Genomic DNA, 15184 nt, shown 5'->3' on the forward strand with positions numbered 1-15184 from the left:
TGTGCCAGGAGTGCCCGGGAGCCAGGAGGAGCGGCAGGGATGCGGCTGGAGACAGAGCTCGGGGCTCCTTGGCTCTTCGCCTGGCTTCTCGGAATCTTCTTTTCCTGACCAACGGGACCTCGGCCCCAGCGGAATCTGTCTGTCGCGGCACCCCAGTCACAACCTCTCCCAGCCCCGGAGACGCCAGCCCAGGGTGTTCCATATGGCTAGCCCGCTACCTAAGAGACCTCCACCTGCTGGCTGAACCCCCGCCCCGCCCCGCGCGCGCGTGCTCCAGGTCCCCGCCCCCTGCCCGCTGTCTGCGGCTGCAGGACCCCGCCCCGCCCCCTCGGCCCGCAGGACCCCGGCCCCGCCCCGCCCCCCTGGCCCCGCCGCTCTGTCCCGGGGGGCGGGGCCGCGCGCAGCGGCGTCTCTAAGGCGGGGGGCGCGAGGCAGGGGGCGGGGCGGCCCCGGCGCCGGCCAATCAGCGCCGCTATCACATCCATGCAAATACGAGCACAATGGAGCGAGCCCATCACTCGCCCCTGCAAGCAAGCTTGAAATGGGCTTCTGTCTGAGCGGCAGCCAGGCTGACCAATGATTCTGTGTTTTGGGCCGGCGAAGCCCAATGGCATGGCAGGGAAGGCGGGCCCGAGACGGGTTAGGGTGTCCTTGCAGGGTGTCTGAGCTAAACTTCACCAAATAATAGCTGTTTGTATTTTGGCTGCTGCAGGAGCCATTTTAGGTAAGTTCTTCTCTTAACTTTTTATTTTCCTTCCCGGCCTCGGCGGGTCGGTCTTGTCCGCGGGTCTCCGGCCCCGCACCGCCGGCCGGGCTGCGGTGCCCCTATGAATGAAGCCAGGATGAGGGGATGCGGCGGTGCCGAGGCCCGGCCGGGCCGGGGTCCGAGCGGGGCCGGCGGCGGGCGGCCTGGCGGAGGGCAGGCGGCGGCCTGAGGCCTGAAGCGAGGGGCCGGCCTCCGCCGCGCTCCGCTCCGCCTCGCGCTCAGGCCAGGCGGCCGTCCTTGGGAGTGCGCCGCTGCGGGCCGCGCGGAGGGTTGGGGGTCCGGGCAGCCCCCGGCCCCGGGCCAGGCGTGCGGGGGCGGGGCGTGCGGAGGGCTCCCCCTTCCCTCCCGCCTCCCCGGGGCCCGGCCGAGGAGACACCCCCGGCCGTGCAGCGGCGGGGAGGGGGTGACCGCTCTTCGCGCCGCCGCCCCCGCGGAGAAGTTGCTCTATTGCCGTCCTGCGTCTCTTTGCAGGGGTGGAGGAGGGTGGGCTGGTGCCAGGCTGCTGCTCCGGGAGGGGGCGGGGGCCCCGGCGCGTCCTCCGAGCGCGCACCCCCTCCGCCCCCTTCTTACGCACTAGCGCGCACTCGCCCCGAGAATTGGAACCCTGGAGATGTCCAGCAACCCCGCAGCTAAGTTTTGTGCATTATTAGATTGCATGTTTGAGCTTTAAAAAACAAAAACAAAAACGGAATCTGTCCCCTTCAGGGTATTTATTTCCTTCGCTGTTGAGAAGTAACGGAGTCTGTTCCCAAATTTCCAGAGCTATGCCTGTCAGATGTGTAGAGGGTTGGCAGCTACTTGGTTTTTAAAAAGACGCTGTTAGGAAATCCCCTCACTAGTGAGATAATTGAAATTTGAGTTTGTTTGCAGCTTGTTTTATTTGATCCAATTAAAAATGCATAGGCAGACTCATTTGTGTACCTAAAGTGTTCCTAGTTCCAGTTATGATTGATGTGACTGTGGTTTCGGTAGTGTGTGATCTAATAAGGCAGTATAATTCAATTTTGAACCTGTAGGCCCGTGATCTCCAAATTAGGGTTTATGGACCATTAGTAGTCCGGCCAAGGTTTCTAAGTGAATCCTTGGCATCTCCAGGCATCTTTGGGACTGTGTGTGCACGTTATTCTCCACACTGCTCATTTCTGGTGTAGCAGATCCATGAACGGAGAAAATACCCATTTAACATTTTTTACAATTTTTAGAGTGTCTGCAGTATTGCCTGAGATTCGACTATTGTTTCGCAAATGGCTTATAGGAATACCATCCCAGTAGGCTCCAAATTTCGACGTACTTTAAGGGGATATGCTTGTGACCCCTAGAAGAGTCCAGACAAGGGCCACAGTGTTGTGTTCCCAGGGCTAATTATGAGCTCTCTTTCTTATTGGGGATTTGTACCCGTCGACTGTGCATGGCACAGGAGAATCTGTTGGTATTCCAAATTGGAAGATGAGGTTGGCAACCTCAGGGAGATAGTTTTTCTAAACTTTGTGGCTCTCTGGGAATAGAGAGAAGGTTTGAGATCCATGTGTGATAAAATGATTAGGCATGAAATGTCAAGTAAAAGGGTTTATGCCAACCAGAACAGGTGGTTTCATATAAGCAATGCATGACTGTAACAAAAGGCCTGGGAAAATGTGGAGTTGTAAAAAGGTTAATTTTGGACTTCTTTTCTGTCCCAGGGCAGATTTCCTAGATGAATTATTTAAGCTTTTTTCTTGATTAATGGACTATTAAAAGCTAACCTTTACAATCCCCCCCCCGCCCTTTTTTTTTTTTTTTTTTTTTTTTGCTAACTTTGGACTCTCCCATATAGTAACCAGACTATGATACTGTTCTTGCTGTAGTGTGGCCATGGGCAAAGTAAATCTAGATCTGTTGTGAAATTAGCTGTGTCTCATCGCAGTATTACAGTCTGCCTGGAGTCTCATCTTTTATACTGCAGTTATATTTTTGCTTTTTACATTTAGCTCTTCTGTTATAGTACTGCAAAGTCTTGGAATATGATCACTTTCCCCACAACTTTTTAATGTTCTATAGCTTTCTAAATATTTTTATAATTTATTATTAGTATAGTCCGAAGTTCTCTGAACTCATCAGTATATTACTTCAGGCAAATCACGGGAGAAATTGAATGGCCAGTTGAAAGTGAAGTGGGAGGCCACAAGTGACGTTACTACATTTCTGGAAGATCCTTTGGCAGTTCGTTTTTTGTATTTATTGATTTACTTTTCTCATAACTATTTCAAATACCAAAGAAAATCTGAAGCAGAATCTTACCTCTTTAGAAACTACATCTCATTTGTGAGTTTTGCTATTATATTACAGAAAATCTATCAGAAACAACAGGCCCTTGGGCTACTGTGTCTTGGGGATCTCTGATTTAGAGAAGTTTCGAAGACGTTTTTCAGTTTTCTTGGATGGATGTATGGCTGGGGGCAGAGACTCTGAGGCCAGCGGGGGCAGGGCAGGGCGGGTGTGGAGAGGGTGGAGCCAGAGAGCAGCTGGAGATGTGATAAGAGGCCGGGACTTCATTCAGAGTGCTGCAGAGGCCAAGCAAGGAAGGGCTTGTCCAACTGGATTTCTAGAAAGATCCCCTGTTTGCTGGGGAGGGGTGGACTATGGTGGCCAGAGGGCAGGAGGGAGCCGAGGGAGAGTGACCAGTGGTCGGGCAAGATGTTGGTGGCCAGGACGGGAGGGGCCGCAGTGGGGAGAAATGGGCAGACTGGGGGTGTCCTGGCTTGGGGGGCCCTGGAGAGGAGCAGGGCCGGCAGAAGGACGTGCTGTGTGTGAGGTGCTGATGGGACATCACCACAAATGCTGCCTCCCAAGTTACTGTCCCCAGAGGCGGCCACGTGGTGACCAGTGGGGGAAGAGTGTAGCTTAAACTCCTCAGAATCAGAGCTCTGGCCTCCTCCTCCTCTTCCTTCTGAGACCCCAGCCCTGTCTGCCCCTCATCCAGCCCTGTGACGACCGCCCCCCCTTCCTCATCCAGCCCTGTGACCACTGTCCCCCCTTCTTGACCTTGGCCTTCCCTGACCTCACCAGCTTTTCTTCCAGTTCTCCTAAATGCTGCCCTGGGGGTCAGGAAAATGCCCCAAGCAGAGTTTGTGGTTCTGTCTTCCTGTGTTAAACCATGAGGAAAAAGGGTTCCACAATCTCAGGCTTGATTCTCACTGCAGGTGCCTATGTTTTTCAACTTTCATGGGAAGACTTTGTAATAACCAAGTGGAGTCACACATGGATTCATGTTCTGAACCCTTTTCAACCGGTTTTAGGATTTAAGGATTCTACCTGCATAAATATCTTTGGTATATGACAATGACAGTATCTAGGACAATGACAGTATCTAAATCAACTGAGGAGAGTATGTTCTCACCCTATTCTCTGTCCCTCCAGTATAGAAAGGTTTGAATTTTTTTTTTTTTTTTTTTTTGCGGTATGCGGGCCTCTCACTGTTGTGGCCTCTCCCGTTGCGGAGCACAGCCTCTGGACGCGCAGGCTCAGGGGCCATGGCTCACAGGCCCAGCCGCTCCGCGGCATGTGGGATCTTCCCGGACCGGGGCGCGAACGCATGTCCCCTGCATCGGCAGTCGGACTCTCAACCACTGTGCCACCAGGGAAGCCCTGAAATTTTTTTTTTTAAGTTGTCCAACAATACCATTTTATTTCATGTACATAAGCTCAGGTGCCAGCAGGATGAAAAAATAAATAAATAAAACTTTGGGTAATAACTGATAACAACTACCTTTAAGAGAAAACATACCTCCATTAGTGAGTTTCTTGAAAATTTTCTTTTAATTGAAGTATAGTTGATTTGCTATGATGTGTTAGTTTCAGGTGTACAGCAAAATTATTCAGTTATATATACATATATTTCAGATTCTTATTCATTATAGGTTATTACAAGATATTGAATATCGTTCCATGTGCTATGCAGTAGGTCCTTGTTTATTTTATATATAGTAGTGTGTGTCTGTTAATCCCAAACTCCTAATTTATCCCTCTCCCCCGAAATCGTTTTATTTTTAAAAATTATTTAGTATTTCTCTTTATACTTCCATCCCTCATACAAAGCTTTAGTCTAATTCAGGCGAAAAGCTACAGTGGATTCCACGGGACTGCCTGCATTCCCCTGTACCAGGTTATTACTATATTGAAAACTCTTCAAAATACATAGAAAATAGCTACAGCTTAGATTTCTGTTCCCTAGAGAACATTTTTGTTTGCAGTAGAATATAACACACTTGTGAGGGAAGCAAAAAAACTAGCATTGAATGAATGAATACCTGGTCTGTGTCCAGCACTTAGCCAGGTGCTGGGACTACAGAGATGAGAAAAAATATCCCCGTTTTCTTAGCCACTCCGTGAGCTCCATGGTCTGCAGCTCAAAGAAACGAAGTAACTTGTTCAAGGCCACAAAGCTGGTTCAGGTTAGAGTCAGAATTTGAACCCACATCATCTCGATCCAAAGCACATATTCTTTTCACCACCAGCACTCTCTAAAGATTTCTTAAAAAGCTGGGGTGTGCTGTCATGCTTTCGTGGTATGGTAGTAGATTAACTAGCACACTTTGCGTGAGTTCTCTACAGCCGTCCATTTTTACTTCTCCATTTCGAGAATTTGTCACTGAAGAGGCAAGTTGGAATACAGTGAGGGCACCCGGCCCCCCCTTGTCTCCATGGTGTAGGAGAGGTCTTTCTAGGGCACTTAGGAGTTCACAGTTAGCCTAGTACAGTAATAACCATGAAGTGCAGAGAGAGAATGCAGTCAGTTTTTCCTTGCCAAAATGTTCTTCTCTTTAGTTCATTTTGTGGAGGCTTTTGTGGAGGCTCATGAGAAATTCTGTTACTCCCATAAAAGTCTTGAAGGTAGTAAACCGGAGTTACTTTAAAATATCCACCTCTTTTCCAATTTCTGAACCAGATTATTTGCATAAAATCCAGAGAAAAATGTTTAGTTTTGCTTGTGCTACCTGTATTAGTTGGTTTTTCTAGTTTGTAATAGTGATTCGTTACATTCTCCTACTTTTATTCTTTGTGTCATTTGCCATCGAGACTGTTAGGATCTTTGATAATATATGACATAAATAGCTCATATTTTGAGGAGTTTTTAAAAGTTGATGAACCTTTTTCTTTATAGTAATAATGAAGGACTTACAATTTTTAGCAAAGAAAAAAACCTGATTTTTCAATAGACTTCCATGGTGCTTTTATCCACTAGCTATTTCAGAAGAACAACATACTGAGACAGTGTTTGAAAATTTCAGGAAAATTGGGAAGCAGAATTTTAAGATAACTTCAGGACATGAATCCCAACACTTACAAAGTGATGGGTGCATGTTTGAATTTTGTGAAAGAGTAAAGGGAGATTTCTTTTTCTCTCTTTTTTTTTTTTTTGGTGGGGCGGCATGCTGGTGCTTATTCCCCACCAGGAATCGAACCCGTGCCCCCTGCAGCAGAAGCGTGGAGTCTTAACAACTGGACCACCAGGGAATTCCCAAGGGAGATTTCTGTTTGTCTACTTTTTTACTCCTCTATTAAAGATTCTTGTAGGGCGTTTTCACTGATCTAATTTTATGGATCAAATATATTATCAGTAAAATTTTTAATATATTTTGGATTTTCTTGTACAGCTATGTGATCAAGGCATTTTATTTTTGGAATATCTATATTTTTAAATTCTAAAATTGTCTTTCTGTAAAAGGTCAAGCTTCAGGTTAAATGAAGGTCTAGCTATTGACCTTTGGTTCCTACCTATTTAGGTTGATGCTTTTTATCTTGGGATTCATGGACACAAAGGGAGTCTTTAGCTCATCTGTGAACTGCCCAAAATAGTATGCAAAATATTGTTTGTGTGTGCATGTTTATGGGAAGCCAATCCATCGTTTCTTATGATTCTTAAAGGGATTTGTGGTCCCCCCCCCTCCGCCGCCCTGCTCCCACCTTCTCCTCTCCCCCATCTCTTCCCACCTGTATGCAAAAATAATATTAAGGGTCATTGATTTAGGTCCTTACAAAACAGTTGTTTTGTTTGAGCAAAAGTTTTTTGCCCAGAGGCTGACTTCTTTGGATCTTTTTTGCCCTTTAGCAGTTCCTGCAGTCTCAGTCTGGATCAGTTGTCCTAGGCTTGGGGAAGTCCTTCTGCATCCTTCAGGGTGACATCCAGGCAAGGGTTACCCCCAAATTCTTCCCTACCTTATTGTTATACATAGGAAGCTGTTCCATGCCTTTGCCCATGCAGCCTGATAGAGTGAAGGTTGGAGCAGGTGACAAGACAGTGTTAGAGGGTCCTGGGCCTCTCGATCCCAGCCATCTGCCTCTGCAGATGGGACTGGAGGGGGTGGCCGTGGCAGAAGCTCCTGATGTTATCTTGCTTTGGATTCTACTTCTTACTCATTCTGTTAGTGCTTCATTCGATATGTTAGGAGGAAAAGGGTTTTCTTTCTGACACTGTAAGCAGAACAATTAAAAAGATGGGGCTTCCCTGGTGGCACAGGGGTTGGGAATCCGCCTGCCAGTGCGGGGGACGTGGGTCTAAGCCTGTGCTCTGGAGCCTGTGAGCCACAGCTACTGAAGCCCGCGCGCCCGTGCTCCGCAGCAGGAGAGGCCACTGCAATGAGAAGCCCACGCCTCACCACCGGAATGAGGAGTGGCCCCCACTCGCTACAGCTGGGGAGGGCCAGCTGTGCAGCGGCGAGGACCCAACGCAGCCAAAAATAAATAAATTTATTTTAAAAAATGGTTAAAACGGTACATTTAAAAAAAACCTCTCCCCGTTTTTATATTCCTCAGATGTTATTTGAGATATATACCTTGTAACTTTCCTGTTAATGTTGTTAATTTTAAGTGGTATTTTTCTTAAAATAATGTCTAGTTGAGCATGTAACCTTATTTTATATAGAACATGCATATATGTGAAGTTCTGTTAAACCAGATATTGTTATAGGAAAAAGGATCACATATTAAAGTTCTCAGAGCCATATTTTATAATTTATTTAAGTAATAGTCAAACAAACTGGTAAAACAAAATTATAGAGCAATAAGAAAATTCTTAAGAGTAGTCTCTAGCAAGTGGCCGACCTGAAGTTATCCTGGAGATTTTCTCATAGAAGTCCATCTGTTGGGCCAGACCAGAAGTTGAGTAGAAGAAAAATCAGTTTATTTGGTTTGGTATATGGATTGAGGAAAACACCTAAGCTTTAGGTAGTTTGCTGAAGGGCATTGAGTCCTAAAAGGGGATTCTGTTTGATATGTTCCTTCTCTAAGTATACAAGAGTAAAGAAACGTACCTGGACTGTTCATTTTGGGTTTGGGGAAATCATCAGTATTCATAAGAAATCCTTTTAAGGATTGTGTCTGGAAAGGTAGGTCCAGATCGTTGATTTTATTTACTGAAAGAAATTTTCTGTGATTTAACGCAGAGACTCTATTAATGATCATCGTGTATCTTGGCTTACCAACTTTTGCAGTGTTAGCAGTCTAAATTCAACCTTGGGTTAGCATGAAAAAGTCAAGCCATCATCTTTGTTGATCATGTGACAGATTTGGATCACATAAATGATGACCTGTCAGGTTGTTTCTTTGAGCAGACCCTGTGTATTATTGTTTTAAGGGACTGGGCGGGGGGAGGTTTCTGCTTAATGGAAATAACATTTTTGCCTGGAGTTGTAAAAATACCTTGAGGAAATGGTAGAGGATATGAAAGAGATCATTAATGATCAGCTCCAAAAAGATAATCGTAAAAAAAAAGTTCTTCCAGATCTAAGGGCTACTCACACTTAGTCTGGATCTGTGCAGGTCTGTGAACTGTTTGTTACCTGTCTGTGATGAGGTAAGTTCAGAACTTGAGAGAAGGTATTTAGCTGCTTTTACTACATTTTTTAGAAAAACGATTTGTCTGTTGAATCTGATCATTTAAAGAGTATAAGTTTATGGTATAGTCCTTGTTTAAAGTATTTTTTCCTGATAATTAACTTTTCTAGTATTTTATAAAAGTATTGGTTAGTGGTGGATTAGGAAAAAACAAAAGCTAGTCCTTTACCATAGAGAGTACTACTCAAGATGACAGGCAGTATCAGTATCATCTTGGAGCTTGTTAGAAATGCAGGTTTTAGGCTCCGTTCCAGACAACTGAAATAAACTAGCCGGGGTGGAGACCCAGTAGTATGTGTTATAACAAACTATCCTGATGACTTTGTGTACCTTTAAATTTGAGAAACATTGTTCTAGATCATCATTGTCCAGTAGAACTCTGTACTACAATGTAACATGTCCTATATCTATGCAGGACTTCAAGTCACATGTGGCTTTTGAAGCTCCTAAAAGGTAGCTAGTATGACTGAGGAACAGAATTTAAATTTTTATTTAATATCCGTGAATTTTAGTTTAAATAGCCACATATGGCTAGTGGCTCTGGCATTTGACAGCACAACTCTAGACCCTTTAACACCCCTGCCACCCACCCACCCCCTGCTTTTTGGGGAAAATAGAGGACTTTTTTTTTCTTTTCACTTAGAAAGGAAAATACAATATGGGACAAGACTGTCCTTTAGGCTAAAATGAGACTAAACAAATCATATAATAAAGTTTAGCACTATTTTTTCCATTTGTGCTTACCTATTTATTTTTATCTAAAAGTTGATTTGATGTTAAGAAAATAATAGGATCAGAAAATAAATTTAGATCTGTGTCCTGTAAGGTTTTGCAAATACCAAGGTAGCTGTTCCAGCGAGGCCTTATGACCCTTCATGGCTGTGACTAACATGCATGTCTTTCAGCATGACTGCTGAAGCTTTTTTCTTTCATATAAAGATTTAACACAGGCAGCTTTTAAGTGTAATACTTAATTCTCATTATAAAACGCTGGTTATTGAGGGTTCTCATTACTTTAGACTAGTTAATGGAGATTTTTCCTATGTAAAGTATTTTTGGTTTACCAGCTTACTTAGAGGTTGGTTTTTCAGTTTATAAAGGTATAATCTTTTTTTTAAATAATTTTCATCAAAGCGTCCTTGAAGGATTGAGCCTTATCCTCTGTCCTCTTCCAATATACTTAAAAATTGATTTGTTAAAAGAAAGGATTTCTTTTACTCATTCAGGGCTGTATATGCTTCCCTGCCTCCAGCCCCATCTACTTGTACTTCAAATTTTAAACTCATTAAAATCAAGAATAGCATTGATTCTAATATATTGATTAATATTCATTGTAGAACTGGAAATTATTTTGTGATTGACAAGTGGAAGGAAGTATGGCTATAGAAGTAAATGAAGATCCACATGTAGAATTATAGCTTTTTAGAATGCTGTCTAGACAAAATGGATCTTTCTAAACATATTGTAATTTTATTAAATTTATTTGCCAGGTTTTAAGTTTTCAAGAAGGAGATTTTTAGTCATTTAGCAGTGACTCTTGAAGCATGAGAGACAGTGAGGAGGGTTCCCATATGCTTTATACACTCACAGATGTTAGACTCAGAAGGCTTCTTAAAGATCATAAATAGGGCTGCAGGAAGAGCAAATTACTGATGCAGCAGTGTCTCTTGTTTATGGCATGAATTAATGTTGTATTGTTTTCCATTGGTGTTCATTAAAAAGCAGCACTGTTTTCCCTTAAATTCTGTTGTAGGGGACAGTCTTATACTCTCAGAGTGAGTTAATGTATATAGTAGGTTGTATGGGCAGGGGCTACTGTTTAACTGAGACACAAGTATCACTGATTGGGAGAGCTTAACATTTTGTAACATGCACCTTTGAGCTCTTTTGTTTGACTTTCTCCGAAGGATTTCAAGTTCTTGATCCCTAGGCACATATTTGGACTACTGCTTTGGCGTCTTAAGGAATTGGAAAACCCAGTCTGTTGGAATTGAGATCTGGTAGTTGACAGATCCCAAGTCTTGAAGTTTTGGAGGCTCTTTGCTTCAGGTTTGTTCCTATCACCTTCACTGATTTGCAGAGCTATGGCTGGAATGTGGTATGAGATGTTACTAAAAGACTGATTTCATAAACCATGCTCAAATACCAGACTCCTTATTTACACATATAGTCATGCTCTGTCCACCCTTATCTGCTCTCCCTGCAACATTTCATGCTATGAGGGCTCTCCCCGGGTGCTCCTGACTTTTCTTCCGTTGTTCACTCTTGAACTAAGCTCTGTTGCTACCATCATAGCTGTGGTTGTGGCAGTTACTTCTAGTTTAAGATTTAAGTGTTGTCAAGTCTTACATGATTCAGCGTCTTAACTAGATTCTGCTAAACCAGAGCTTCTTTTTGGTTTCTCAGGATTGCAGAAGAGTAGAGTTGGAAGGGGTTTCAGAGGCCATCTAGTCAATATTGTCATCTTATGGATGATGGAACAGAGTAACTAGTTGTGTCCTAGCCAAAAATTTTGGTAGGTCATAGAACTGGTTTATGGTCAAGTTAGGATTAGAATTCAACTCTCATTTCACTAAATAAGACTCTTTCCCTAACTCTGATGCTTAGGGCCCTAAAAACCCACACAGGAGGATTTCACTTAAGAACTTACAGGGAGAGTAGGGGAAGCAGTGCTCTGAGATTAGAAGTGAATTTGTGAAAGGCTGCATAATTTTTTCATATATTCTCCAAAATAAAATACACTGTCACTGAAATTTTACATGTCTTAAAGGAGTCAGAATAAGTGGTACTATTTTGGTAACTCTTGTTTACTACTTTTTGCTTACTAGAAACTTTTTGGCATGTCCCTCCATCATATCACTGTGAGATACTTAGAAATTCACCTTTGCTTTATTGCAAATAACGTGCATGAGAGGATGTTTTCACATCTGCATGTTCATTCAGCTTTATGCCTTAGGGTTATTAGAATAAGTTTTTCCCAGAGCCCTCAATAGTCATGATAATAATAACAGCAGCTACCAGTCATTGGGTGCTTACTGTGTGCCACGTGTGGTCTGAGCTTCTTTTGTGGTGTGGTGGTGGTTAGGGCTGTGCGTCGATATTCTTCTCTTTCTTTTGGGTACATGGTAGGCTTGCACTTCTCCATTGCCTTGAAGTTGAGCATGGCTCTGTGACTTGCTTTGGATACTGAAATTTGACTGGAAGTCATGTGAGACACTTCTAGGCAGATACCTTTTTTTTTTCCTGAAAAAAATCTGCGGTAGTTACATGTTGTAAGCAAGCCCATGCTTTAAACCACTGAGCTTTTTTTTTTTTTAACATCTTTATTGGAATATAATTGCTTTACAATGGTGTGTTAGTTTCTGCTTTATAACAAAGTAAATCAGTTATACATATACATATGTTCCCATATCTCTTCCCTCTTGCGTCTCCCTCCCTCCCACCCTCCCTATCCCACCCCTCTAGGTGGTCACAAACCACCGAGCTGATCTCCCTGTGCTATGCGGCTGCTTCCCACTAGCTATGTATTTTACGTTTGGTAGTGTATATATGTCCATGCCACTTTCTCACTTTGTCACAGCTTACCCTTCCCCCTCCCCGTGTCCTCAAGTCCATTCTCTAGTAGGTCTGTGTCTTTATTCCTGTCTTACCCCTAGGTTCTTCATGATCTTTTTTTTTTTTTTCTTAGATTCCATATATATGTGTTAGCATACGGTATTTGTTTTTCTCTTTCTGACTTACTTCACTCTGTATGACAGACTCTAGGTCCATCCACCTCACTACAAATATCTCAGTTTCGTTTCCTTTTATGGCTGAGTAATATTCCATTGTATATATGTGCCACATCTTCTTTATCCATTCATCCAATGATGGACACTTAGGTAGCTTACATGTCCTGGCTATTGTAAATAGAGCTGCAGTGAACATTTTGGTACATGACTTTTTGAATTATGGTTTTCTCAGGGTATATGCCCAGTAGTGGGATTGCTGGGTAGTATGGTAGTTCTATTTTTAGTTTTTTTTTTTTTTTTTTGTGGTACGTGGGCCTCTCACTGTTGTGGCCTCTCCCGTTGTGGAGCACAGGCTCCGGACACGCAGGCTCAGCGGCCATGGCTCACGGGCCCAGCTGCTCCGCGGCCTGTGGGATCTTCCCGGACCGGGGCACGAACCCGTGTCCCCTGCATCGGCAGGTGGACTCTCAACCACTGCGCCACCAGGGAAGCCCTGTCCTCAGTTCTTTTCATTCTTTTTTCTTTATTCTGCTCTGCAGTAGTTATTTCCACTATTTTATCTTCCAGGTCACTTATCCGTTCTTCTGCCTCAGTTATTCTGCTATTGATCCCTTCTAGAGTATTTTTAATTTCATTTATTGTGTTGTTCATCATTGCTTGTTTCCTCTTTAGTTCTTCTAGGTTTTTGTTAAATGTTTCTTGCATTTTCTCTATTCTATTTCCAAGATTTTGGATTATCTTTACTATCATTATTCTGAATTCTTTTTCAGGTAGACGGCCTATTTCCTCTTCATTTGTTAGGTCTGGTGGGTTTTTATCTTGCTCCTTCATCTGCTGTGTGTTTTTCTGTCTTCTCATTTTGCTTATCTTACTGTGTTTGGGGTCTCCTTTTTGCAGGCTGCAGGTTCGTGGTTCCTGTTGTTTTTGGTGTCTGTCCCCAGTGGCTAAGGTTGGTTCAGTGGGTTGTGTAGGCTTCCTGTTGGAGGAGACTAGTGCCTGTGTTCTGGTGGATGAGGCTGGATCTTGTCTTTCTGGTGGGCAGGTCCACGTCTGGTGGTGTGTTTTGGGGTGTCTGTGGCCTTATTATAATTTTAGGCAGCCTCTCTGCTAATGGATGGGGCTGTGTTCCTGTCTTGCTAGTTGTTTGGCATAGGGTGTCTAGCACTGTAGCTTGCTGGTCGTTGAGTGAAGCTGGGTCTTGGCGTTGAGATGGAAATCTCTGGGAGATTTTCGCCATTTGATATTACGTGGAGCTGGGAGGTCTCTTGTGGACCAGTGTCCTGAAGTTGGCTGTCCCACCTCAGAGGCACAGCACTGACTCCTGGCTGGAGCACCAAGAGCCTTTCATCCACACGGCTCAGAATAAAAGGGAGAAAAAAATAGAAAGAGGATAAAATAAAATAAAGTTATTAAAATAAAAAATTATTAAGAAAAAAAATTTTTTAAGCAAAACAAACAAACAAAAAAATGGACGGACAGAACCCTAGGACAAATGGTGAAAGCAAAGCTATACAGACAAAATCTCACACAGAAGCATACACATACACACTCACAAAAAGAGGAAGAAGGGAAAAAATAATATATCTTGCTCCCAACGTCCACCTCCTCCATTTGGGATGATTCCTTGTCTATTCAGGTATTCCACAGATGCAGGGTACATCAAGTTGATTGTGGAGATTTAATCCGCTGCTCCTGAGGCTGCTGGGAGAAATTTCCCTTTCTCTTCTTTGTTCGCACAGCTCCCGGGGGTTCAGCTTTGGATTTGGCCCCGCCTCTGCGTGTAGGTCGCCTGAGGGCGTCTGTTCTTCACTCAGACAGGACGGGGTTAAAGGAGCAGCTGCTTTGGGGGCTCTGGCTCACTCAGGCTGGGGGATGGGGGTGGGAGGGGTACGGATGCGGGGCGAGCCGGTGGCGGCAGAGGCCAGCGTGACGTTGCAGCAGCCTGAGGCGCGCCTTGTGTTCTCCCGGGGAAGTTGTCCCTGGATCATGGGACCCTGGCAGTGGCGGGCTGCACAGGCTCCCGGGAGGGGCGGTGTAAACCACTGAGTTTTTTAAACAGGAATTTTAACTGCAGCATAACCAATCCCATCCTGATGAATATACATGGATTATTCTCCTTGATCCTCGTGGCTAAGTGCTGATATTAGCCCATTTTACAGTTGAGGAAACAGGCAAAGGAGTTACTTGTCTGTAATTTCAGAGCTAGTAACCTAGGCAGTTTGAGTCCTACATTCTTAAGCAGTACGGTTTGCTGCCGTTCTCTATGCTGTGCCATCTTAGTACCAACTGTATCTAGAATATGGGCTCTGTCCATGATAACTTCATGCCAGAGCTTCTGTTTACCTCTCTGTTCCATTCCTTCTTACAGATGCTCCTGCAGTTTTAGGTCCAAGGCTGTCTATCTCTTAACAGCATTTATCCTTCCCAGTGTTGTGCTGCACATCCTCCATTCCTCTTCTGTCATCTGTTCTCTACTTTTACTGCCTTCTGGAATACCATCTTTCACGTGATGAGGACAGTTCCTTGCCATCAATATCCTCGCATCTCTAATATTTTCAAAGTAAATTTCTCAGAAGGTCACATTTAGCTTTATGAATAGGAGGCTGCCCAGCAGTCGTAAGACACTCCAGCATAGTGGTTAAGTGCATGGATTCTCTAACCAGACCACTGGGTTTGAATCCTAGCTCTGCCACTCACTGGCTGTGTGACCCTCTCCATGCCTCAGTTTCCTCATCTGTAAAATGGAGATTATACCTGTCCCATATGGTTTTGTTGAGGATTAAATGAGTTAATTTATGTTATGCCTTGGAACAAT

The 15184-nt window shown here is 44.1% G+C and overlaps 1 protein-coding gene across 3 annotated transcripts in view; it reads left to right on the top strand.

The window, feature by feature from the left end:
* Nucleotides 1-570: 570 nt before the first annotated feature.
* The window catches only part of CHD6 (chromodomain helicase DNA binding protein 6), a 211721-nt gene continuing 197107 nt past the window's right edge, over nt 571-15184 (top strand). The window contains exon 1 of one of the 3 annotated variants that reach the window (XM_029221761.1): nt 571-724. The gene's annotated coding sequence lies outside the window, so the exon portion shown is untranslated. The remainder of the gene's footprint in view (nt 725-15184) is intronic. The other 2 variants (XM_029221758.1, XM_029221759.1) reach the window with 2 other exon arrangements.

The sequence above is a fragment of the Monodon monoceros genome, unplaced genomic scaffold (genome assembly GCF_005190385.1).
Source record: "Monodon monoceros isolate NGI ecotype Baffin Bay Population unplaced genomic scaffold, NGI_Narwhal_1 Super_Scaffold_13, whole genome shotgun sequence".
Lineage (NCBI taxonomy): Eukaryota > Metazoa > Chordata > Mammalia > Artiodactyla > Monodontidae > Monodon > Monodon monoceros.